We start from the raw sequence: 27,717 nt of genomic DNA, 5'->3' as shown, positions 1-27,717 counted from the left end.
ACTGGGTGCACACACACACACACACACATATAGGGAGCAAACAGTTGGATTTGTTTTCTAAAGCCCTGCCAACACTGATAGCCTTAAATTAAATGATACCGGAAAGTCACTTATTTATGGGCCTTGTACTCACTAGCTATGTGACTTTGGACAGTTTGTTTAACCTCTCTGTTCTTTACTTTCCTCATTGAAACGATGGGCATAATAATAAAAGTGCATTAAAGCGTTGTTGCAAGGGTTAAATACATTGATATATGTAAAAGGAGACTTGCAAATACTAAGTGCTGAATTATTGGCATTATTATTGGCAGTAGTATTTTATCAAGAAGGGCAGGCTACATGATTTCTAAAAGATCTTCCGGTTATAGCATTTCCTAGCTGTTCACGGTGGTTCGCTCCTGTAATCCCAGCACTTGGGAGGCCAAGGCAGGGAGATCACAAAAACAAGAGATTGAGACCATCCTGGCCAACATGGTGAAACCCTGTCTCTACTAAAGGTACAAAAATTAGCCAGGTGTGGTGGCAGGCACCTGTAGTCCCAGCTACTTGAGAAACTGAGGCAGGAGAATTGCTTGAACCCGGGAGGCAGAGGTTGCAGTGAGTCGAAATCGCACCACTGCCCTCCAGGCTTTGAGATTCTGTCTCAAAGCAAACAAACAAACAAACAAAAACTAAGAAACAAAGCAAACAAAAAAAAATTTCCAGAGTTGGAGTTGTTTAATTTTGCATGTTATATGAGACCACAAAGATGAAATAATGACAGTCCTTGTGGAAAAATTTTGAAAAGTGCGAGAAGCAAAGGGAAGGTTCAGAACATGAGATAAGGGCCAGGCACAGTGGCTCATGCCTGTACTCCCAGCATTTTGTGAGGCCAAAGTGGGATGATTGTTTGAGCCTAGGAGGTTGTGACCAGCCTGGGCAACATAGCAAGACCCATCTTTTCAAAAAAATAGAAACAAAGCCAGGCATGGTGGCACACTCCAGTAGTCCCAGCTATTTAGGAGGCTTATGTGGGGGAATCACTTGAGCTCAGGAGGTTGAGGCTGCAGTGAACCATGATCACACAATTTCAGCCTGGGAAACAGAGTGAGACCCTGTCTCAAAGTAAAATAAATAAATATGTTTTAAATGTTGAAAGAAAATGGCCAGGTGTAGTGACTCACGCCTGTAATCCCAGCATTTTGGGTGGCCAAGGTGGGCGGATCACTTGAGGTCAGGAGTTCTAGAACAGCCTGGCCAGCATGGCAAAACCCCATCTCTACTAAAAATAAAAAACCTTCCTGGCATGGTAGTTCCCACCTGTAATCCAAGCTAATCGGGTGCCTGAGGCATGACAATTGCTTGAACTTGGGAGGCTGAGTGTATTTGTCAGGGTTCCCTAGAGAGGCAGAACTAATAGTGTGTATATACATATATGTGTGTGTGTGTATCTATATCTCCTATTATATATAAATATATGTTCCACTATATATATTATATATATATATATATATCAAAGGAAGTTTATTATGTATTAACTTCCATGATCACAAGGTTCCAAAATAGGACTGTCTGCAAGACTGAGGAGAAAGGAGAGACAGCCTGAGTCTCAAAACTGAAGAAATTGGAGTCCAGTGTTTGCGGGCAGGAAACTTCCAGCACGGGAGAAAAATGTAGGCTGAGAGTCTAGGCCAGTCTCGCCACTTCACGTTTTTCTGCCTGTTTATATTTGCTGACAGCTGATTATATTGTGCCCACCAGATAAGGGTCGGTCTGCCTTCCCCAGCCCACTGACTCAAATGTTAATCTCCTTTGGGAACACCCTCAGGGACACACCCAGGATCAATACTTTGCATCTTTTAATCCAATCAAGTTGATATTCAGTATTAACCATCCCATAGAGGTTACAGTAAGCCAAGATAGCACCACTGCACTACAGCCTGGGTGACAGCAAAACTGTGTCTCAATAATAACAATAGTAATGTTTAAAAAAAAATTTAAAAAGACATGAAGTAGGAAATTCTAACTCCACGACAACCCGTTAAGAACATTTTTTTTTAACTCTGGTCATAAGGCAACTAATACCAGGAAATAAATATCTGTATTAATCAAATTTCTCCAAAGTTCTATCAAGTTCTATATATAAACACACACACACACACACACACACACACACACACATATATATATCACATTGGTGCTGCATTCTGTGTGTGTGTGTATATACATATATACATAACAAACTATATATATATGTGTGTGTATATATATATATACACACACATATATATAGTTTATTATATATGTATATATAGTATATATATATACACATACATATATACATATATATATAACAAACTATATATATATGTATATATAGATATATACATATATATATATATATACACATATATATACACACACATTTTGTTTCTCTGGAGCACCTTGACTAATATAGATTATACACATAAATATATGTATAATATGTGGATGATTTGTATATGTATACATACATACACATACTAATACAGATTTTGTACAAATAAACATATACATATATATGTATATAACAATATTTACTATGAGAATTGGCTCACTTGTTTATGGAGGTTGAGAAGTCCCACAATATGTCATCTACATGTTAGAGAACCAGGAAATCAGGTAGTGTAATTCAGTCCAAAACTGAAGGTCTGAGGTGGGTGGTGCTGGTGTAAGCCTCAGAGTCCAAAGGCCCTAGAACCAGGAATTTCAATGTCTGAAGACATGAGAAGATGAATATCCCAACTCAAGAAGAAAGAGCGTCTCCTTTTTCATCTACCTTTTTGTTCTATTTGGGTCTTCAACAGATTGAAAGATGCCCAAACATCTTTCAAAAGATGAAGGTGCATCTTTACTCAGTTTACTGATTCAAATGCTAATGTCTTCCAGAAATATCCTCACACACAAAACCATAAATACTGTTTTACCAGCTACCTGGGATTCTTAGCCTAGTAAAATTGACATATAAAATTAGCCATCCAGGAGAATCACTTGAACCTGGGAGGCAGAGTTTGCAATTTGCTGAGATCGCATGACTGCACTCCAACCTGGTTGACAGAGTAAGACTCCGTCTCAAAAAACAAACAAACAAACAATCAATCAAAAAAATAAATAAATAAAATAATTAGCCAGCATATTGTTATGTTGAACTGGACATAAATATAAAAGACAAATCATATAAGTTGCAAACTAAGTTATTGTTCAAAAATTAATGAACTCTTATTGATGAGTTTATGAGAGCTGTTCCATCCAGACAACTGTCTGAGCATGCTGTTTGTCAGAATCATTAATTTCTTCATTCAATCAATCACATTAATAACAGATACTCTGCTACATGCTGGGGGGATATAGACATTGCTTCTTTTTCTTAGAGATCTTAGTCTTTAGTTAGAGCTATAAGGCACGTACTTGTTATCACTGAATGGGATCTGAATTTGCCTATGATTTTCTCCTGACAATGGTGCTTTCTAGATAGGTAAAGAGCCATCAGATAGACAAGATGAACTGTGTAAACTATTTACTTTATATTAAAATGGGATTTATTTTGAACCTCTGTGCATAAAAAAAATTCATGTAGTAAATACTGATCTATAATTGAAAGGAAAATTTAAAGAAATGCAAGCACCTTGGTACAATTCAGCATCTTCTCACTAATCAACACATATTACAGCAATTGTTTAATATAACTCTGATTTCTCTTTAGCATTAAATTTTTCTCAATAGTCACTTTATGCTTCTCTAGGCTTGTCAGGGCATGAGAATGGCTCTGAGAACTCCACTATGTTTTTCAGGTGTTAAAAACTCCTGCAGCGGTCTGGTACATGCTGTAACTTCTTTGGGGAGTGAGGCTTTTGATAGCCCCAGTTGTTTTTCTTACTCCATCGGTAGTGCATGGCACTTTCACTACACAACTGTCTAATCTCTCTTTGTCTTTTAATGGCAAAAAAATCTGCTTCATTTCAGTACGACTGGACAAAACTTAGATTGTGTCTCTGTATTATGTACGCCTCTCATCAGTGTAAATAGAATTTCTTTTTCCTCGCCAAAAAATATTATATTTATAGTCAATTTTATCTACTTACTTTAGGTATTTAATTGATATTTACCCACCATCCATTCACTCAACATTAATTAAATGCCTACTATGCACTGGGCATTGTTCTAGTCATCAGGGATATAGAGATTACAAATATATCATCTTTGCCCCTGAGGAGCTCCAACTCCAATGTGGAACATGATTTTTCACAGCTTCCCCTTCCTCTCCCGGTAATAATCAACCACTGTGTACCATAGAGCATGGCAAATGTTATGCAAGTAAAAGGAGGTAAATGAGGTATTCAGGGATTTGATCACAGAGGTTCTTTAATTCCACAGAAACAATGAAAAATAATGGAAGGGTTTTAAGTGGGAGAGTGACATAGGGATATCTGTGTTGTAGATAAGTCTCTCAGCAGTCAGGTGGGGGAAATCAACAATTGGAAGTTGCACCAAGGTAGGGAAATCAATTTGAAGATTATTGCAGAAATACAAGGGACAGTTAATGAATTGTGTTACAGAGAAGGGTCAGTCTCTTAGCTCATGGCTAGCCTTTCAGCTCCAATGTAGGGGTTGAGAATAAGACAGTTTCAGTTTTCCCCTGTCATTAGATTCTTTGTGAAAAACTCAAGGGGTAACTAAAATTGTCGCATAAAAAAGTCACAGGTTCCAACAGGGACTTTGGACTAGAATAAGTAAACATTAAGAAAATGTTTTATCTACTTGGGAAAGGATCTTCCTATTGGCTTATGGGAGATAAGTAAGGGATATCTGGGTAGAATACATTTTAATTTCCTAAAAATTATGAAAGAATTAATACATGTATGTGATTGCCAGCATATGTACTGAGAGGCAATACAGGATAGTAAGGTGTAGCTCTATTAGATAGAATAAGAGGGCACCTGTGTTCACATTTTGTCTCTGCCACCAATGAACTGTACAAATTGATGCATATTACTGAACCTCTCATTGGTTCAGTTTTCTTACCTCTAATATGAAAGCAACTGATTTTTCATATGCCAAAAAGTAATCCAAGCACTTTACATGTATTGGCTGATTTAATAATCATAACCACCCTGTAAAGCATTGTTACTATTATTTCCATTTTACAGATGGAGAAACTTAGGCAGAGAGTGGTTACATGACTTACCCAAGGTCACACACCTCATATGGTGTGTGAGACAGAGCCAGGATTAGTCAGAAGCTATGATCTTAATCACCATGCAATACTCCTCTCACAAATGGTAAAATTAATACTAACCCAATTCATGGTGGTGTTATGAAGATTAGAGTTATTATTTTAAAAACACTTGAAACACCACCTGTTACTAGAGAAGGTATTCAGGGTTAGTTAGTAGTGGTAGCAGTGGTTATAGTAGTATAGTAATTGGAGTAGTAGTTTTAAAATAGTAATAGTAGTAGTCATAATGTCTCATATGGAGCCCATGCAGGATCATATTATATTAGAAGCAAATTCATACATTAATTCAAAAAATATTGGGTACCTACTATCTGCCAGACACAGTACTAGTGCTGGGGATACTGTGGCGAACAAGACAGAAAAGATTCCTGACTGGCAATAATCTTCCTCAGCTTTCCCTGTATAGTCTTGTCAGATGCATAACTCTAAAGCAGTTCTCTGCTCAGACAAAGACATTCATAAGATTTCCTTAAACTTGAACTCTTTCTCACCTCAAGCATGGCTATTCACTGCTTTTCCCCTTCCCACTATTCTATCTTCCTCTCCTGACATCCTATATCCCTTTCCTTTACATTCCTTTCTACATTTGCTGCTCTCTTTCCATCCCTTATTTCTGGTTCTACATAAATTATCTTCCCACCTCTTCCATCCTATAGCTCTTATTTCCTCATGTGGTTTCAAGAGCATGAGAGGGTGAGACAAAGTCTCTGGGAATGAACTAAAGAACCAAGAAGCAGGTGATCCATCTCTCCCTCACTCCCAGGAAGGCTCTCTGATGGCCTCTCTGGATCACTCATGGGGCCCTGATATGGTTTGGCTGTGCCCCAACCCAAATTTAATCTTGAATTGTAGTTTCCATAATCACCACATGTTGTGGAAGGGAGCCAATGGTGGAAGGTAATTGAATCATTGGGGTGATGGTTTTATAAGGGCTTTTCCCCCTTTGAATAGCTCTCATTCTTTCTCCTGCTGCCTGCCCTGTGAAGAGGTACCTTACACCATGGATGTAAGTTTCCTCGGGCCTTCCCAGCCATGTTGAACTGTAACACAATTAAACCTCTTTCCTTTATAAAATTAATTAGTCTCAGGTATGTCTACTGGCAGCATGAAAACAGACTAATACAGTAAATTGGTATTGGGTAGTGGGGTGCTGCTATAAAGATACCCCAAAATGTGAAAGCAACTTTAGAACTGGGTAACAGGCAGAGGTTGCAACAGTTTAGGAGTTTCAGAAGAAAACAGAAAGATGTCGGAAAGTTTGGAACTTTCTAGATAGTTGTTCAGTGGCTTTGTTCAACATGCTGATAGTGATATAGACCATGAAGTCCAGGCTGAGGTTGTCTCAGATGAAAATGAGGAATTTTTTGGGAACTGGAGTAAAGGTGATTGGTGCAAGGATACTGGTGACATTTTGCCCCTGCCCTAGAAATCTGTGGAACTTTGAACATGAGCGGTATCTGGCAGAAGAAATTTCTAAGAAACAAAGCATTCAAGAGGTGACTCAAGTGCTGTTAAAAGCATTCAATCTTATGTATCCACAAATATATGGTTTGGAATTGAAGCTTATATTTAAAAGGGAAGCAGAGCATAAAAGCGTAGAAAATCTGCAGCCTGATAATATGACAGAAAATAAAAACCCATTTTTGAGGAGACATTGAAGCCAGCTACAGTAATTTGCATAAGAAATGAGAACCCAAATGTTAACCATCAAGACAGTGGGGAAAATGTCTCCAAGCCATGTCAGAGGTATTCATGGCAGCCCCTCCCATCACAGACCCAGAGTCCTAAAGGAAAAAAAAAATGGTTTTGTGGGCCAGGCCCAGGCCATTGCTACTTTGTGCAATCTCAGGACTTGGTATCTTGTATTTCAGCTGTGGCTTCAAGGTGTCAACAGAGAGCTCAGGCCATTGCTTCAGAGGATGCAAGCCCCAAGTCTTGGCAGCTTACACATAGTGTTGGGCCTGCAGGTGAACAGAAGTCAAGAATTGAGGTTTGGGAACCTCTACATAGATTTTAGAGGATGTATGGAAACAACTGGAAGTCCAGGAAGATGTTTACCTCAGGAGTGGAGCCCACATGGAGAACCTCTCTTAGGGAAGTGCAGAAGGAGAATGTGGGGTTTGAGTACACACACAGTGTCCCCACTGAAGCCCTGTCTAGTGGAGCTGTGATCAGAGGGCCACGATCCTCCAAACCCCCAAATGGTAGATTTACTGACAGCTTGGACCATGCACCACACCCACTAGAAACGTCAGGTAATGGTTCGGTAATTATTGCTTTGCCTCTCCAAAAACGATAATTTGGCAGCTGGGGGAGACAATCTCTTGATGGTCCACACCTACTAACATTAAAAATGTTAAACGAATGTAGACCCTAGGAAGAAACAGCTTCCTAGGCAAGCATATTAAGAGAAAAAAAATGGTGAAGTATGATTTTCCAGGCACATTCCACTAGCAAAATGAAGAAAGCTTCAGATGGGCATGAATAGAACTCCTTAAGCACCCTGCTTGTGATCACTTCCCAAAGCTAAGAGGACTCTGGGAAAGAGGGGAGCTTATAAAAGTATTAGGATGATGGTTAAATGGGGCACTTGACCTTCTCTTTTTAATATTCACATACCTGCTTGGGTCTCTTCCAAGTACACCTTTGTTTTTTTTCCTATTCTAATTTCTGGTCTTCAGATAAACTTTTAAATAAACTTTCATTCCTGCTCTGGAACTTGCCTCAGTCTCCTTTTCTGCTTTATGTCCCTCAGTCGAATTTTTTTCTTCTGAGGAGGCAAGGACTGAAGTTGCTACAGACCTGTACAGATAGGTGACCGGTAATTTGAATTTCTTCCACCAGTATCACTTCCAGGCCTTATTCAACTTTTATAAGTAACTAGAATTTCTATACATCTCTGGAATGCCATGCCAAAACTAATTAGCAACCTTTGCTAACATTAAAGCACCAAAATGTAATCCTTGATCATGACCTACAGGGCTAATAAAGTCCAAATTATCCTTAATCTCATGCCCTAAGGTCCATAAATTCTCCTAAGGAAAATCCACCAGTGTGCTCAGTCCTCTTGCTGAGATGCCCTCCTGCACTCCTCTGAAGCATATTCTTTCTAATAAAACATTTTCCTTTTTCAAATCTGTACTGTTGTTGGTAAATTCTTCTTACCAACCTGTGAGTTGACCACTTTCTGATGCAGGGGCTCTGAAACTTTTACTGACGAAGTCCACTTGTCTGACATCAGTATAGCTATAGCCATATTAGTAATTTTTTGGTTTCTCTTTGCATGGATTTTTTAAATCATTTCACTTTCAGCGGATTTGTGTCTCTATGTGTAAGTGAATCACTTGTTGGAAATAAATGTTTGAATACTTTTTAAAAATCTATTTTTTTCAATCTCTTCCTTTCAATCATAGAATTTAATCCATTTTCATATAAAGTAATTACTGATAAAAAAGGACTTCTGCCATTTTGCTATTTATTTTCTGTGTGTCTTGTAGCATTTTTATAACCTGATTTCCCCCATCACTGTCTTATTTTGTGTTTAGTAGATTTTACTTAGTGAAGTGTTTAATCCTTTTTCTATTTTTTATATATGGTTTCTATATATATTCTTTGCAGTTATCATGGAGATATCACGCAACTTCCTAAAATTACAATAATCAACTTGAAGTGATACCAACTTCAATTACATGTCAATTGTATTCCTGTATAGCTCTGCTTCTTTTGTATTATCAATATCACAAAATTTATTAATATATTCTGTGCCTATTAACATGGATATACAATTATTTTTCATCATTTGCCTTTTCAATTCAACAGAAGACAAAAATTGAGTTATAAACCAAAATTACAATAACACTGGCCTTTATAATGTTTCATAAATATTTACCTTTTTGGAGATTTTTATATTTTCATATGGTTTGAGTTACTGTTTGATGTTCTTTCATTTTAACATGAATGACACCCTTTAACCATACTTGTAGGACAGGTCTAGTAGTGATAAATCTGTTATTGTTTAGCTATAAATGTCTTAATTTCTCCCTAATTTTTGAAGGAATGTTTTGACAGATATAGAATTTTTAAGAACTTAGCTTTTTAATAAGATTTAAGCTCTGATTGTTTATCTTGCCCAAATTCCTATTTAAGGGGTCTAGGGAGTCATGCATTACAAACCACAAATTCTCAACAGATAGGTTTTACTTGACCCTATATATTGTGACTTTTCAATCTGACTCTGGCATAACATTACAAGACAAGAAAAAAAAATTAACCCAAAAATGTATTTCCTTGTCATACCTGAAAATTGCCCTGCAAAGTCTGTTGTGGAAAAAGTCAAAATGCTATAGAAAATCCCCTTTCCCCATTGTTTTTCTTCCTTTCTTTCTAGATCCAGGAGATTATAAATTAAGAGCCAGACACTCTTTTAATCTGATAAGAAACATTTTACAACCTGCTCTCTCTCTGAGATCTGTTATGTGAGAGATTTCTCTGCACAATAAAACTTGGTCTCCACAATATTTTATCTTAACCCGAATATTCCTTTCCATGGATTCTAGGTCTTCAGATAAAAACTCAAGCAATTTTCAATCAGAAAATGTTTAAATGTACTGACAACCTGGAAGCCCCGGGTTTGAGTTGTCCTGCCTTTCTGAATAAACCCAATATATTTCTTAAATGTATTTGATTGATGTCTCATGCCTTCATTAAAAATATATAAATCTCTTACAATGTTTTAAAGAGTTTGACCCTTTTCATTGATAATAATTTTGGCACTCAATGTGGGGCCTCAGAGAAGACTCAGGACCCCAAGGAGTTGCCCAAAACTGGAGCTTAGTTACAAGCAGAGGTCCATTGAAGTCTCACTGAGTTCAAATTTCTCCTCTGATCGAACTGGAAAGTCCTCCTGAGCCCCAGAACTCACCTTGGTTGATAAACCTTGATTTTTTCTGAGCTGGTTTTCTCCTAGGAAGGAGTTTTTAAAAAACTCTAATTCTAGTTCAGGGATGCATTCTAAAGGGATTTTTTTTTTGTTGCTTTTTCTCCTAAAAGTTATCCTTATTCGGTTTATCCGTACACATTCACCTGAGGAATTGAACTGTTGTGTTCATAGATAAATGACAGACTTAATTTTTCAGCTCTGAAGAGCAAGCATATTTGCTCCATCCAGATGAAAGGTGCCCTTGGGTGACCACGAGCTTTGTGAGAGTGTCTTCAGGGTTAACCCCGCTATGATGTGCAGCACTCCTGTAGGGAAATCCCTGACAAATTTAATTTAAAAAATGGCTTGTACAGGAAATGCATATAAGAGCTTATCACTCAGTGTTTTGAGCCCTCTCAGTGGTCACAGACCTGGAAAGAGAAACTGAGAAACACAAGAGGGAGGAAATGACTCAGTGGTGAAACACTATGGAGTCCTACCCACAACCAGCATGCATCAATCCACTACGCAAAAAACCTAGGCTACAGCTCAGTTCCTCCTTATTAGAAAGAAGAAAAAAAAATCAGGAAACGAATCTAAAAATAGGAAGAAAACAAGAAGAATGACCACTTTTCTGGCACTCCGTAGGTTTTATGGCATCTGTACTTGCCAGAGTTTATATAAAATGAAAATAATATGGTCTTCGTGCACATTTATATTAAGGAAAGAGTCCTCAGGTCAACCTGCAAACTACAGAGTACCTAGAATCTATTTGCTTTTCTGCCTGCTGTAATCTGCTGTTACTTTTCTACTGAGATAAAAACCATTGCTTGGATCTAAGTGTTTTTTGCAAGCTGGTGAAGTTGTATTTGTCTCATGTCTAAATTACGGAAGTAATAGCTATGGGAACTTTGTGTGTGTATGTGTGTGTGTATATGTGTGTGTATATTTAAAGGCCTTTGTATTAGACTTCTATAATTTTATGTTTAACTGGCAATTGAATTCATCTAAATTTCCCTCTAGCTCGACAGACTTTCTTTCTAGGTTATGACATGAATTTTACTAACTGATTTTCACCTGAGTTGCCTTTAGTATGCAAATTTAAGGCTATTTAACTGACAGCTGCCTGGGGTAAGATTGCTAAAAAAATGTATAAAAAAGGGAGCCTTGATAAATCTATATGACATGCTTTTATTAGCATGCCTAATATGTCTATGTATTTAAGTGTGTACACAATATTTTCACTATTAAAATATATAAAGAACTCTAATTGGCTTTTTTAAAAAAGTGCTTAAGTCAGATACAAAAAAATGATTCGTCAAATACTTTTTCAAGTTCACATGACTTAAGTAAAATCTTTACTAAATAAGCTGGCTTTAAATTTGTTGGTAAAGTAATATCAGCAACGTCTTTAGGATTCTTAGCATTTTGTTTGCATTTATTGATCAAGTAGTTTCATGTTTATCCCTGCAAAATACTATAAGATTTGCCATAAGGGTTATAAACTATAAAACCCAGCCCAAGAGAGAATTATCTTTGTTTGTATATACTTATGAAATGTTGTCTTAAATGAAACAGCCAAATACTGAATTATTGGCATAAATACCCTTAAAACTAACAATAACTTTTATTATGGTAAATATCTGAAATTCACAATTATAAAATCAGTTAATAAAAAAAAAAACAACTTTAAATGGCTATCAGAGTTTTTTTGTAAATAATCTAGGTAAAGTACTAAATTAATTGCATAAATGTAATGAAATAAATGCTTATAAACAAACTCATAATTTAGGATCTAAGGTTATTAATTGACATTAAGTAAATAGGTGATTTCAAGTTGAGAATTATAGGAAAACATGCTTAAAATATTCTTATTAAAGGTAAAATATATTTGTCTAATTCAAGGCTTATTTAAATGTTATGTATAAAACAAGGTAAAGGAATCAGAAAATAAGATGTAAAGAAAGCTAAAGATATAAAGAAGTATTTTTGGTTAAAAAAAGTTAAAAAGAAAATTAATTTTATACACGAAATAATCTTGTGCAGTAGATTTTTGTCCTAAAATCAAAAGACAGGATTGTACAAGAAAAAAAGAATAAGAGAAAGCAGTCTAAACACATTGTGAATGTGAGGAAGGAGACCCCTTCTCCCGAGCTTCTAAGGCCATTTCCCCTTTAGCCTCCTACCTTGCATCTCAAAAGGAGAAGTTAAAAGTTAGCCAGAGGAGGGACCAGCTGGTGGCTGTCAGGTCTAAATGATTAAACCCCCTACTGCTAACCACAATCCTCTCTATAGATCACAGATATGATATGGGGGAATTTTCCCTGGAAGGTACTGTTCTTGCTTAATCACCATTAGACTCCCCACCTAAGTCACGTTCCCCATGCTCTTGACCCTCTCATATGTGCACCTCTCAGACTTTAAGCCTTTTAAAAGGGCCAGGGTTTTCTTTGTCAAGGAGCTCGGTTGTTGAGGCATCTATGGCTTGGCAGCTCCCAGCAGAATAAAATTACCACTTATGTAAGTAATAACGAGGTTAGTAAAATGAATTTTTTAAAGAGGACACATAATTCAGTTGGCTATAATTGAAAAGAAATTATAATAGTCTTTCTAGAGATGGGTATTTAATATTAAAAGTGTACTAATACAAAAATAAGTAATTGGTTAAAACAAGATTTTATGATTAATATTGACTTACTTTTAGTGCAATAAGTTTGTAAATTTTTAAAAACTTAAGAATGTTTCTTTAATATTATTCAGATTGATATGTTAAAAGTGTCACTCTTTCTTTTTTGAAAAGGCCTTGAATAATAGCTCTCTCCTTCACCTTTTCTTGGTTCCTGTAACTTTTACAAATTATCTAAAGTAAGGAAAAAAAATGTTTTGTAAACAGGCAAATAAAGTAACTTTTAAACATGCATTTTATTCTGCATGCTGGTTATATCTCTATCTTTATATGTGTCCTATGGAAGTGATATTTCACTTCTGTTAAAACATGCATTTGAATGAGGAAACCCTCCAAACAGGCTTTGTGTGAGCAACATGGCTGTTTATTCGCCTGCGTGCAAGTGGGCTAAGGTCGAAAAGGGCATTAGCAAAGGGCGGTGGGATAGGAGTTGTTTTTTTTTTTTTTTTAAAGATGGGGTTTCACCGTGATGGCCAGGCTGGTCTTGAACACCTGACCTCAGGTCATCCACCCACCTCGGCCTCCCAAAGTGCTAGGATTACAGGCGTGAGCCACTGTGCCTGGCAGGAGTTGGTTTTATAGGTTGGGGTAAATTTTTGGGGGAAGGGACAGGGGTGTTACAGAGTAAGATTAATTACAGTGGTGGGGGTAGGGGCAAGGAGTATACAGTACCATAAGTTCAGTTACAATGATGGGTGGGTAAGGCTTAAGTGTAGTTAAGATGGCAGGGTGGGGTAAGGAGTATTTACATTATTGTAAGATCAGTTAAGATGGCAGAGTGGGATGAGGAGTATCCACATTATCGCAATGACAGTGAAGATGGCAGGGTGGATTTAGAAGCTTAATGTCTGGGGGAAGCTCCACTGGGCGATGAGGGATAATGGCAAATGCAGGCAGGGGGTGGGGGTGATAAGCCAAGGAAGGCAGGACTTTAGACTTTCTGGGTCCCGGCTTGCACATGGAGGCCTGATATACCTGTCTTTTTATACATAGAGAGAAAGAATTAGAGAAGAGGGGGTGATGACAGGTTTCAGGGGGGTGGGGAGCAAAGTTTCTCATGGCTTCTTTGAGCAGGATTGGGGGTGGCGCGGAAATCTAAAAATGGGAAAGAATTTAGACAGCTGTGGGATTTCAGGGAAAGGGGTGATATTGTGGGGTTGTTTAAGAAGGAGTATTTGTTGTATTGACTGATGAGTTATAGCTTGTATACAATTTTGTAGGAATTGAGAGATTGATTGGTAAAACACAGAGTCCAAATAAGAGAAGGAGAAAGATAGTATCAGAGGACTAAGGATTGGAGGAAGCCATGACTCCCAGTTAGAGAGTGCCCAGCCAGTCCAGCCAGGTCCCGAATAACCATTTGCCTGATTAGTGAGCGTTTGGGCTCTGTCTTTTAATTTATTGATGTCATTTTATACAAGGCAAGGCTGGTTGACATAACAACATTTTTTTAAATTTAGGAATAGGCAAAGACCTTTTTCAGCAGTTAGTAAATTAAGGCCTTTGCAGTTTTGGAGGACAAGAGCAGTTAGGGAATTTACTTGAGTTTGAAGGGGGGATAATGATTGAGTTAATTCTCCAATGCTAGCAGAAAATTATTAAAGAGGCTATGGAAGGTGCCGATTGAAGTGCTAATGTGACATGGTAAATACCCCGTAAAACTGCATACCTCAACCATACCTCGGCTTTCTGTTGAAACTATTCCCTGTAACCCTGATGTGACAGGCAAGCAGTCCAAAACCACGCCATCTTGGCCCCTGCTACTTGTAATAAGTAACTAAGGTCTGTAATTTCCACCCTACCCAGGCAATGCGTAAACTAATGCTTATCTTGACTTCTGTGAACCACTTAAGTAACAATCGGAATGTCCAAAGTCCCCTAGCCCTCGGAACGTCTGAAGCCCCTCACCCTCACCCCCGCCCAGGAGGTTGTTTACAGAATGTCCAAAGTCCACTGGCCCTTGGAATGTCTGAAGTCCCTCACCCCCACCCCTGCCTCTCACCCTCACCCCCACCCAGGAGGTGATTTACAGACATAAAAGGTCTTGACACCCTCCTTTAGGGGTCACGGGTTGGAGAGACATGAGTACTCCGTGGCTGCCAGCAATAAATGCCCTGCGATTTGGCATACTTTTGTCTTGGTGTTGATTTTCTATTCTGGCTCTGGTACAACAGTAAGGTCTGTGCCAAGTGCAGTAGTAATTTCTAACCCTACAAGTATGGGTGTTAATGAAATGACCCGCTTGTGTTGTGTCTCAATCACAAGAGGAACAGGGAGGCTTTTGTCCCCTTTGGCAAACTGAATTTGGAAGTAAGAAAAACTAGGATATAAATGCCTATCCAGTTGGGAGGAAGGCAGAACTACAGAGGAAAAAAAAATGTACTTGGCTTAGACAGAACTGGAAGTGTAAACTGAAAAGGTGAGGAACTGTTCTGAGGGGCTGGAGCTTTGGACCCGAATGCCAATGGAACCAGCAAGGGCTGCCGCTGTTAAAGGTTGTAGCAGGGCTTGGGAGGGTAACTGTGTGGAGGGAGAGCTTTTGTTTTCATGGTGTATGAAGAAACGTGTGGTATTTATAAGCAACCATTCGCTTTTATTAACAAGATTGGGTATGAGCAGAGAATGGGAACCAGATAAAGAGTGAAATATTAGCTGTAATTGCCTGGAGGAAAAGTGTAAACAGGAAACTTAAACAAAAGCAGGGCATGTAAAAGTAAATGAGTACAGTGAATTTCATTACAATTAGACAGAAAATAATAGAAACAGAGACTTTTTAAGGTGTGGTTTTGTGATATTGTGCTGGCCTAGAGCCAGAACCAGAGCAAAACTATTTTATAAAATGCAAAACTGTTTTTAGATAAGTTGAAATGGCTGCCCCATTCTCCTTACAACAACTACTGTCCTTGGCCTCTGTAAATAGAACTGTTAGTTTGTCTTCAAAACTATGTAAAGCTGTTTACCTTTTCTTATCAGTAACTGCCAGAATTGCTAGCCTTTGCTCACCGGCAATTGCCAGACTAAGCAGCCCAAGCTAGTTCCATCCTGGCTCCTGTGGCTTGTAATAAGTAACTAAGGTCTGTGATTTCCACCTTAACCAGATAATGTGTAAACAAATGTTTATCTTTGGCTTCTGTAAACCACTTAAGTAACAAACGGAATGACAAAAGTCCCCATCCCTTGGAATGTCCGGAGACCCCCACCCTCATCTCTGCCCAGGAGGTAATTTACAGAATCCACTAGCCCTCGGAATGTCTGAAGCCTTTTCATCCCCATCCCTGCCCCTCACCCCCACTCCCAAGGTGGTTTTTCGGGTATAAAAAAACCGTGGCACCCTCCTGTTGCCACCACAGGTTGGAGAGACGTGAGTCCTCTGTGGTCGCCGGCATAATAAAATGACCCTACAATCTGGCATACTTTTGTCTTGTGATAACTTTCTACATTCGGTCAAATACAACAGTTTAAGCAGTAGGGGCGACTGCATAAAACCGGAGAAGGCGAGGGACTGAAAGTGTGTGAGGCGTAAAGAGGAAACTTTGGAGGTTGTGAGCGCTATAGAGGGTAAGTGGGGCATAGCCTGTGGTTTTGTGGGATTTTAAAAGTATCAGGGCAGCAGCTGCTGCTGTGCGTAGTCATGCCATGCATAGCCAGTCCAGGACTGTTAAGTTGTTTGGATAAAAATGCTATAGGCCTGGGGCCTGGCTCCTGTGTAAGAATCCTGACCGCACAGCCCTGGGTTTTAGCAGTATATAATGAAAAGGATTGAGGCACATTGGGGAGAGCTAGGGAGGGAGCAGTTTTTAGAGCTGTCTTTAAGGAGCAAAAAGAGGAGTGAGGAAAGGATTTAGGATTAATAGGGTTGGATACGTTTCCTTTAGTGAGTTTATACCATGGCTTAGTTAGAATAGCAAAACCTGGTATCCAGAGATGAAAGTGGCCAACCACACCCAGGAAAGAGAGAAGCTGTTGTTTGGTGGATGGAGTTGGGGTTTGGAAATTAACCGTATACAGTTGGCAGGGAGAGCGTGTGTATGCTGGCGAAAGATTATAACAGATGGGGAAGAATTTCGGCTTTGGAAGGGGATACATGATACCCCTTTGAGCATAGATGCTGAAGAAGCAGGAGGGCGAATTAAAATGCCATGTTGCAATAGGCGGGTGATGACAGGATTTATGCCTTTTAAAGCTAGTTGTGGGATGGGGCACTGACACTGGGCAGGGTAAGGGTGGTTAGGTTTTAGGGGGATGATGGGGGTGAGTGACTTGTCGCAACGGATGGGAAGTTGGTGTCCCACACCCTAGGGTTAAATAGAGGGACATAAGGGGAGCTATTGAGGGAGGTACGGGTTTGGGGAGGAGGGCAGCAACGGGGTGTGGCTGTAGCTCAGGAATAGTCAGGGAGAGAGACAATTTTGCTAGAATATTTTGGCCTTACAGGGGAACTGCACAAGTGGGGATGATTAGAAAATAATGTAGAAAGTATTTCTGGCCTAACTGACACCAGACTTGGGGAGTTTTGAGAGGCCTGGAGGCCTTGCCGTCAATTCCCACAACAGTTACAGAGGCCAAGGAGACAGGTCCTTGAAAAGAAGGCAGCTTGGGGTAGGTGGCCTTTGTGTTGATTAAGAAGGGGATGGACTTACCCTCCACCTTAAGAGTTACTCGAAGTTTGGCATTCGTGATAGTCCAGGGGGCTTCCAAGATGCTTGGGTAGCGTTAGTTTTTAGCTGCCACGCCGAAGATTGGAGCTTCAGGAGATCTGGGAGCAGGGACGTGAGTTAGACAGTTGACTTTCTGTGGGGGCCCCCCCAGCACAGGCGAGGCACTGCTTAGGAGGAGTCCCAGGCTGCAAGCATTCCCTGGCAGAATGGCCAGGTTTCCAACACTTGAAGCAAGGTTTGGGAGGGGTGGCTGGATGCTTTGAAGTCTTTGTGAGCCGGTGGTGTGGCTGGGGTTTGTCTTAGAGAAGAGGCAAGCATCGGTAGTTCTGAGATGTGCTGCTGCTGGGCGGATTTTTTGCTATTATTGATCACCTTGAAGGTGAGGTTGCTTAATTCCTGTTGTGGGATTTGAGGGCCAGATTTTAATTTCTATACCTTTTTGTAATATCAGGGGCTAATAGGGTGATAAAATGCATATTAAGTGTTCTTTAGGGGTGAGAGTAGAAGTAAGGATGACATTTAAGTTACTCCAGGTGAGATTACAGGACAGGGTTAATTAAGTATTGGAGGATGTGATGAAAAGAAGCCTAATCATTGGTCAGTTTGGGAAAGGTCAGACAGAGAGAAAGGAAGTGCACCCTAACTATGCCTATTGCTCCAGCCACCTCTGGAAGGGGGAATTGTTGGGCAGGGGCAGAGGAGGTGCCGAGGGACTAAACTGTAAGCTGGACCATGTATAAGGCGGGCAGGTGACAGGAGGGGCATAAGGAGGTGGGTTGTGGGCAGAGGAAGAGGAGGGAGGCTCTGGAGGGTGGGGTTAGGTCCTGGTTTAGAGACTGGTTTACACAGGCGGGAGGAGAAAGGTCAGAAGGGTTGATGGACAAGGAGGATTCTGGGTTACTGGTAGAGGAAGGAGGGGCAGATGGAAGGGAAGAGAAGGAGTAGAGATTAGGGAGGGATTGATGTGTTAAAAAAAAATGCCTGGACATAGAGAATTTCAGACCCTTTGCCCATGTTGTGACAAAAATTGTTTAAATTTTGTAAAACAGAGAGGCTAAAGGTGCCAATTTTTGGCCAGTTGGATCCATTGTTTAACTTGTATTGTGGCCATGCAGTGGCACAGTAAAGAGAATGCAGTGTTCACAGAAGAAGATGAGACACTTGGTTTTAGGTCAGGAGACAGTTGAAGAGGATTGAGGTTCTTTAGAACACAGGCCAGCAGAGAGGAGGGAGGGATAGAGGACGGACGGTTGCCCATGCATGGTTCTGGAAAGGCAGAAGAGACAAGGAAAATGGGCATGGGACATAGCCGCTCAATAGGCGACCCTAGTTGAGCCTGGGTTGAACCTCCTCATTGGTGAGCGGCCAAAGAGAGCGTCCTCTATGTTGACCTGCCACCAATATTGGCCATGAGCAGAGCATCTTCTATGTTGACCTGCCACCAATATTGGCCATAAGCCTGTTGGGCGAGTGACTAGGGTAAACGTCTTCATGATAGTTAAACCCCTGGGGAAAGCTGGGTCCCCAGATCTGTGACTTACATAGGATTTTTTCCTGTCCTGAACCACATGGAAGGACCTGGTTTACCTGATTTTCCTTGTCTTTGTGGTGGAAAAAGGATGAAGCCAAAAGGGGGAGGAAGTGGAAAGGAAAAGACAAAAGAATGGGAAAGCAAAAAAGAGAGACGGTTTACCAAAATAGCCAGTGGTGTGTGTCCATGGGCTGGTCTGATGACCCCAGGTCAATAGGTAGATCTCTTCATGGAGGGAGCACAAGAACGGGGACGGGGGTTTGGTCTCCCGTAGGAGTTCTCCCATCCTGGGTTTCTGGCACCAAATGTTAAAATGCATGCTTTGAATAAAGAAACCCTCCAAACAGGCTTTGTGTGAGCAACATGGCTGTTTCTTCACCTGGGTGCAGGTGGGCTAAGGCAGAAAAGGGCATTAGCGAAGGGTGGTAGGATAGGAGTTGGTTTTATAGTTTGGGGCAAATCTTTTGGGGAGGAGGTAGGGATGTTATAAAGTAAGATTAGTTACAGTGGTTGGGGTAGGGGCAAGGAGTATCATTACCATAAGTTCAGTTACAATGGCAGGTGGGTAAGGCACAAGAGTAGTTAATATGGCAGGGTTGGGTGAGGAGTATTCATGTTATCATAATAACACTTAAGATGGCAGGGTGGGTTTAGAAGCTTAATGTCTGGGGGAAGCTCCTCTGGGTGATCAGGGATAATGGCGAACAGATAATGGCTAACACAGAAGGGGGATGCGGGGCGGTGATCAGCCAAGGCAGGCAGAACTTTAAATTTTCTGGGTCCGAGCTTGCACATGGAGGTTTGACAACTTCCAAACTACATGGAAGAGCTCTAAACAATAACTTTTAAAATGTAAATGCTTATCAGATTGATAAGAGCTAACTTGTATGTATTTTAACTTACATAGCCTTGATAATGTTTGGTAAAAATTAATTTGGTAAATTTAATCTCAAAACTCCCCAGTAATTTAAAAATCTTAAAGTCATGTTTAAACCCTCAAGTTTTCTTTCCCCCGATGGAAATTTGGGTTGTGAAAAAGTTAAGACAGCAGAAGCATAAAATATACTTTTGTTAAAATTTTATACACACAAGGGTGTCAATTCTAAAAAAAAAAGTAAGTTCATTTTTGGTTAAAAAACTATTTAAGAGTTACTTTAAAATAAATGGAAGTATATAGGTAAAACTAAGTAAATTAGAAAAAAACAAGCCAGGGCAACAAAACTCTAATCCCTATGTTACCAAGAAAATAGTCTATATGAGGGAAGGGCAAAATCAACTATTTAAAACCAAAGTGTGTAATGTAAATGAATTGTTATTTTTTTGTAGATTTGTATCATTCAGTTTTTTTTATAAGAATGTTTACTATAATGGATTGTAAAAATAACCACTTTAAGAATAAAATTATTAATTAGAATTTAAGAGCTTGTTTGGATTAATGCAGCACCCACACCTCATTACTAAACAATTACTGAGTGTATGTGATCCAAATGTACAGGAGGTGATTCCTGAGAAAGCAATCAGCCTAGTGGGCCAGATAATCCCATTATAATTATGGTCTGTTTTGTCCTGAGAAGGGGACTGACCAACTCTCCCTAGAAAATACCAAGTAAAGTACCCCAGATGAAACAGTTAGTATGTTTTTTATGCAAGCCATGTCAAACTAGCTTTATGCTAACTGGAATATCTTCCCACTTAATATGTCTATTGCCTGGGTCATGGTAAATTTGGGGATTAAAGGGGCCCCTTTTTCATGGGTGCCCCTCCTACAGAATCAGAAATTTGTTTAAGAAGGCTTATCTAATCTGATGTCTTACAGATGCAACTCCCTGCTGGAAACCCAAACCCTTTCACCAGAAAAGGTAAAATCTCCTGGGGGAAAAATAAGGCTTCCTGGGGCCAGAACATAAAAACATACAGGTGAATAGAATTATAAAGGCAAGATGTTTAAACAAGCTTAATGTAGGTTAGTTGTAACCCCCTTTACCTAAATGTCTTATGAAAATGGGTAGTATATCTAACTGGGAGATGTTTTCCCTTTTCTAGTACTATAAAACTGAAGGCATTTAAATCTGCTCATGTAAATTGTCCACTGCATAGCCTTTTGTGTGGAGCTGTTACGGAGCTGATGACAAAAACTGTGAGCACTTTTCAATAACAATGACTGAGCTAGAGAATATCTACTTGATGATGCATTTATTGCCTTGTTATAAAATATTAACTGAAGCTACCCCTATGCTAATGGAAATAATCTTTTCCAAAAAGTTCCAAGATAAAATAAAAATCATTTACATAATACCTTGCTACCTAATAAGCTGAGAGTGTTTTTCCTAGCACTAATTTGGAGAAGCTGCTAAATTCTACCATGCCAAATAGCTCCCAAGAGCTGTTTGGTTTGGAGGTGGCATTTCCAATGTAAACAAGCATCTTGTTTTAAAAACTCTTCCTCTGGGTTGAAAGGAGGGTCAAGAAAATCTTTTTCGTTTAAGGCATTTAGGTAAAGTATGTTTTTGTAAGCAAATTTACCTTTCTGAGTTCTCCAAAATTCAGATTATAGTTTTATAACAGTATAGTTGTCTACATGAGTTAATAATAGTTAAAAATAATGTTTTAAGGGAAAGTATGACAATACTAGATTTCAGCCCTAACTTTTTAAATGCAGATTAAATCATTATTTCTTGGCTGTAATAATTTTCTGGGAAGTTTCAGATTATACTTTTTCTTCCTACATTCAGTTGGTGCCCTAATGGAATAGATTCCTTTTTCCGTTCCACATATGATTACTCTTATATCTGTCAAATTATAAATGTTATTTCTCTCTCTTTGGTTTACTCCAAAGGAAACCAAAATTATGGTATCCTGAAGACCAGAGATATAAATCTCCCTCATTTTGCATCCTACTGACCCCAGATCTGTTTCACTGCTAATGCTTTGCTGCCAAAACTATACAAGCTGCCTCCCTCTAGGTCCAGGGACTTTCATGGAAGAAGGGCTGGTTTTAAGGGATAAAATTAGGACAAGACCAAACACTCCAAATCAAGAAAGGGGTGCAAAAAAGGCCTAAACAGCTGGTTAAACAAGTTTAGTTGTGTTGTTTACTGCCCTCTGATTCTACCCATAATCTTGGATGCCTAAATCTTCACTATCTTTATAATATTTGTTACAATAATTGCATTATATTTGTTGCTATAATAGCATTAGACATTTCTTGTAAATGTTATGCCAGATACAACAGAAGGAAAAGGCACAATTAAAGACTCAGTTTATGATAGCTCAGAAAATAGAAGTTATCTGGGATTTATTTTTAGACTAAATCCTAGGCCTGACTGCATTTCACCCATTTTACAATTGGCTATTACATCAGATCAGACCCTGTCCTCCCAGCATTATCCAAATTGCCAATATTTAAGACTGTTACCATCAAATCAGAGGAATCTAGAAACAAGTCTACTTAGTTCTGTGGGACTGTTGCTGTTTTTTTGGCCTGTATATGTATTCTGTGGAATGCTTTTTGGCCAAGAAGGGGGACTGAGGACTAAGCTCTGATATTTATCTTGCTGAAATTCCTACCCAAGGGATCTAGGGAGTCATGCCCTACAAACCATAAATTCTCATCAGATGGGTTTTATTTGACCCTATAAATATCATGACTTACTTTTCAATCTGATGCTGGCTTAACCTTATAAGATCCCCGTTGTTTTCCTTTCTTCCGTCCCAGATCAAAGAGATAATCAACTAAGAGTCAGACACACTTTTAGGTCTGAATAGAAATATTTTACAACCTGCTCTCTCTCTCTGAAGTCTGCTGAGAGATTCCTCTGTGCAATAAAACTTGGTCTCCACAATCTTTATGCTAACGTGAACATTTTTTTCCGTTGATCCAAGTCTTCAGATAAACTCAACCAATTGTCAACCAGAAAATGTTTAAATTTATCTATAGCCTGGAAACATCCCACTGCTTTGAGTTGTCCCACCTTTCTGAACCAAACCAATATATTTCTTATATGTATTTTATTGATGCCTCATGCCTTCCTAAAAACATATAAATCTCAAAATATTTTACAGAGTTTGACTCTTCGTGTACGTTAGCATATATATATATTCCAGTCTCCTCTTACCCCTTCACTTAAAGGGAAAGAGGAATGTGAAATAGGCTGCTGAAAGCTCAAGATAAACGTTGTTGCCATCCTCAGGAGTGAAGACGGGTGTTTTTGATTGGGGTTTCCTTTTGTTGCTATAAATATTTGACTGTTCTTTTTGAGCTCCTGTTCAGTTTCTATACAAATTTTTACAAGCCATTTGAGAAAACAAGAAAGGGTTCCAAATACACAGAAAGAATAAACCACAAAAAATGCCTTTGATGCAGCCCAGATATTGAATTTAGTTGACAAAGATTTTATATATACTGAATATATATTAATTGAATATATATAAATATATTTAATAAGCTAAAAGAAAGTACGTCTAAAGATTTTTTAAATGTGACAACAATGCCTCACCAAATATAGAATATCAATAGAGCTCAATTCTGAAACACTAACCCAGCAGTAAAAGAAAATTTCTCCACATCTTCACACTCTGTCCTCTTTCATCTTTTTATCACCTAAGAAATAATAATAATAATAATAATAATAATAAAGGTATCAGAGATTTAAGAAAATACATTAGGAAATGCTTTTACCAGGGAAGAGGGTAAGAAATGGAGGTAAGGAAGGCCATACCACTAAAAGAAAAAAAGATGGTCACAATCCAAGATACACGTCTAATACAAAACTAATATTTAATGAGTAGATTATAAAATACACCCTTTATTTACAATTTACCATCATGTGAAAAGCTCCAGTATAATATCAGTGGATTATAACTGAAATTGCTGCAAGACATCAATGTTCTCTAAAAAGGAGTACACAGGAAAGCCCAATGTAAAGAAGCGAGACAAAAACAAATATACTAAAGGAATTTGAAGCTATAAAATATATCAAATGTAGCCCACCTTCTATATACAACAATGTAAGTTTTTACAATAAAATTTTATTTTTATTACCTAAAACATGTCTGATTTCTTTTTTAATGCCAAAGGGCAACAAAAACCTTTCTGAAGGGACAAAGCAAGCCTCAGAATCAGTCATATGACACAGATGTTGGTATTATTACACATATAAATTAACAAAAATATAATGAACATGTGTTTGAATGGGAAAATTAGATAAAAATATAGGGACAGATGAGTAATGTAAGCAGACTTTAGAAAAGTATCAGAAGGAAATACTAAGAATAAAAACACAGGAAGAGAAATAAAGAATGTTATTAGTCTGTTAGCACTGATGTAATAAAATAAAATAGACTGGATAATTTGTAAATAATACAAATTTATTTTTCATGATTTTAGAGACTGGGAAGCCCATGATAAAAGCAACAACAGGTGTGGTTTCTGGTGAAGGTTGCTCTCTGTTTCCAATACGGCTTGTTGCTGCTACATTTTCCAGAGGAGATGGATACTGTGTTTTCACAAGGCACAGTGGACAGAAAAAAAAAAAAAGAGAAAATATTCTTCAACCTCAAGTCATTGTATAAGAGTGCCTACCTCATCTATGGGGGTAGAGGCCTCATTACTTAAATACCTACCTAAAGGACTTATGCTTTTATACTATCACATTGAAAATGGAGGGTTTTCGTTGTTGTTGTTTTTTAATTAACTTTGATTATAGTTTCAATGGTATATTGTCAGGTTAGTTATATTGGTAAATTGCATGTCAAGGCGGTTTTGTGTATAGATTATTTTGTCATCCAGGTAATCAGCATAATACCCAATAGGTATTTTTTCTTATCCTTTCCCTCATCCTACACACTCCACTCTCAAGTAGACCCCAGTGACTCTTGCTCCCTTCTTTGAGTTCATGTGTGCACAATATTTAGCTCCCGCTTGTAAATGAGAATATGTGGTATTTGTTTTTCTGTTTCTGTATTAGTTCACTAAGAATTATTATCTCCTGCTCCACTGATGTTGTTTCAAAGGATTTAATCTTTATTTTAATGGATGCACAGTATTCCATGGTGTATATGTACCACATTATTTTTTAATTTTTACTTTAAGGTCTGGGATACATGTGCAGAATGTACAGGTTTGTTAAATAGGCGTACATGTGCCATGGTGGTTTGTCCCATCAGTCAAACTGTCATCCAGGTTTTAAGCCCCACATGCATTAGGTATCTGTCCTAATACTCTCCCTCTGCTTGGCCCCTACCGCCCAACAGGGTCTGGTGTGTGACGTTCCCATCCCAGTGTCCTTGTGTTCTCATTGTTCAACTCTCACTTATGAGTGAGAACATGCTGTGTTTGGTTTTCTGTTCCTGCGTTGGTTTTCTGAGAATGAGGCCTTCCAGCTTCATCCATGTCCCTGCAAAGGATATTAACTCATTTTTTTTAATGGCTGCATAGTATTCCATGGTGTATATGTGTCACATTTTCTTTATCCAGTCTACCATTGATGGGCATTTGGGGTGGTTCCAAGACTTTACCATTGTAAACAGTGTTGCAATACACATATATGTGCATGTGTCTTTACGGTAGAATGATTTATAATACTTTGAGTACATACTCAGGATTGCTGGATCAAATGATATTTCTGGTTCTAGATTCTTAAGGAATCACCACACTGTCTTCCACAATGGTTCAAATAATTTAAACTCCCGCCAATAGTGTAAAAGTGTTCCTATTTCTCCACAGCCTCACAAGCATCTGTTGTTTCCTGACTTTTTAATGATTGCCATTCTAACTGGCATGAGATTGTATCTCATTGAGGTTTTGATTTGCATTTCTCTAATGACAAGTGATGATGAGCTTTCTTCATACATTTTTTCACCACATAAATGTCTTCTTTTGAGACGTGTTTATATCCTTTGCCCACTTTTTCATTGGGTTTTTTTTTTTCTTATAAATATGTTTTAAGTTCCTTGTAGAGTTTTGATATCAGACTGTTGTCAGATGGATAAACTGCACAAATTTTCTCCCATTCTGTAGGTTGTCAGTTCACTCTGATGATAGTTTCTTTTGCTGTGCAGAAGCTCTTTAGTTTAACTACATCTCATTTGTCAGTTTTGGCCATTGGAGCGATTGCTTTTGGTGTTTTGGTTACAAAGTCTACCCATGCCTATGTCCTGAATGTTATTGCCTAGGTTTTCTTCTAGGGTTTTTACAGTTTTGGGTTTACATTTTAGTTTTTAATCCATCTTGAATTAATTTTTGTTTAAGGTGTAAAGAAGGGGTTCAGTTTCTATTTTCTGTATATGGCTAGCCAGTTTTTCCAGCACCATTTATTAAATATGGAATTCTTTCCCCATTGCTTGTTTTTCTCAGGTTGTCAAACATTACATGGTTGTAGATGTGTGGTATTATTTCTGAGGCCTCTGTTCTGTTCCATTGATATACATGTCTGTTTCGTTACCAGTTCCATGCTGCTCTGGTTACTGTAGCATTAGAGCATAATTTGAAGTCAGGTAGCATAATGCCTTTAGTTTTTTTTGTTGTTGTTTTTTGGTTTTTTGTTTGTTTGTTTGTTTTTTGCTTAGGATTGTCTTACTATGTGAGCTCTATTTTGGGTTCATAGAAAATTTATTTTTTTTTAATTTTTATTTATTTATTTATTTTGAGATGGAATCTCACTCTGCTGCCCAGGCTGGGGTGTGATCTCAGCTCACTGCAACCTTTGCCTCCTGGGTTCAAGCAATTCTCTTGCCTCAGCCTCCCAAGTAGCCGGGACTACAGGTGCATGCCACTACACCTGCCTAATTTTTTGTATTTTTAGTAGAGACAGGGTTTCACCATGCTAGCCAGGATTGTCTAGATCTCCTGACCTTGAGATCCACATGCCTCAGCATCCCAAAGTGCTGGGATTACAGGCATGAGATGCTGTGCCAGGCCAAAGGTTGTTCTTTTTTCTAATTCTGCACAGAAAGTCAGTGGTAGCTTCATGGGAATAGCACTGAATCTATAAATTCCTTTAGGCAGTATGGCCATTTTCACAATGTTGATTCTTCTTATTCATGGCATGGAATAATTTTCCCATTTGTTTGTGTTCTCTTCTTTCCTTGATCAGTGGTTTGTAGTTCTCCTTTAAGAAGTCCTTTAGGTCCCTTGTAAGTTGCATTTCTAGCTATTTTATTCTCTTTGTAGCAATTGAGAATGTGCGTTCACTCATAATTTGGCTCTCTGCTTGCCTATTATTGGTATATAGAAATTCTGGTAATTTTTGCACATTGATTTTGTATCCTGAGACTTTGCTAAAGTTGCTTATCAGCTTAACAAGGTTTTGGGCTGAAATGATAGGGTTTTCTAAAGATACAATTATATCATCTGCAAAGAGAGACAATTTGACTTCCTCTCTTCCTATTTGAATATGCTTTGTTTCTTTCTCTTGTCTGATTGCCCTGGCCAAAACTTCCAATACTATTCGTTGACTAGGAGTGGTGAGAGAAGGAATCCTTGTCTTGTGCTGGTTTTCAGGGGGAATGCTTCCAGCTTTTTCCCATTCAGTATGATATTGACTATGGGTCTGTCATAAATAGCTCTTACTATTTTGACACATGTTCCATCAATATCAAGTTTACTGAGAATTTTTAGCAAGAAGGAGTGTTAAATTTTATCAAAGACCTTTTCTGCACCTATTGAAATAA

The 27,717-nt window shown here is 38.5% G+C and overlaps 1 long non-coding RNA gene across 1 annotated transcript; it reads right to left on the bottom strand.

The window, feature by feature from the left end:
* Positions 1 to 1,483: 1,483 nt before the first annotated feature.
* On the bottom strand, positions 1,484 to 14,592 carry LOC116534975. The gene is made up of 3 exons (XR_004261981.1): positions 14,582 to 14,592; positions 13,978 to 13,979; positions 1,484 to 1,789 (listed from the first exon to the last, which is right to left on the bottom strand). It is a non-coding gene; the product is annotated as an uncharacterized LOC116534975 (long non-coding RNA).
* Between the last annotated feature and the right edge of the window lie 13,125 nt (positions 14,593 to 27,717).

The sequence above is a fragment of the Sapajus apella genome, unplaced genomic scaffold (genome assembly GCF_009761245.1).
Source record: "Sapajus apella isolate SASKATOON/1434 unplaced genomic scaffold, GSC_monkey_1.0 scaffold91, whole genome shotgun sequence".
Classification (NCBI taxonomy): Eukaryota; Metazoa; Chordata; class Mammalia; order Primates; family Cebidae; genus Sapajus; species Sapajus apella.
The sequence above is the reverse complement of the archived record's forward strand: the minus strand, read 5'-3'. Positions and strand labels throughout refer to the sequence as shown.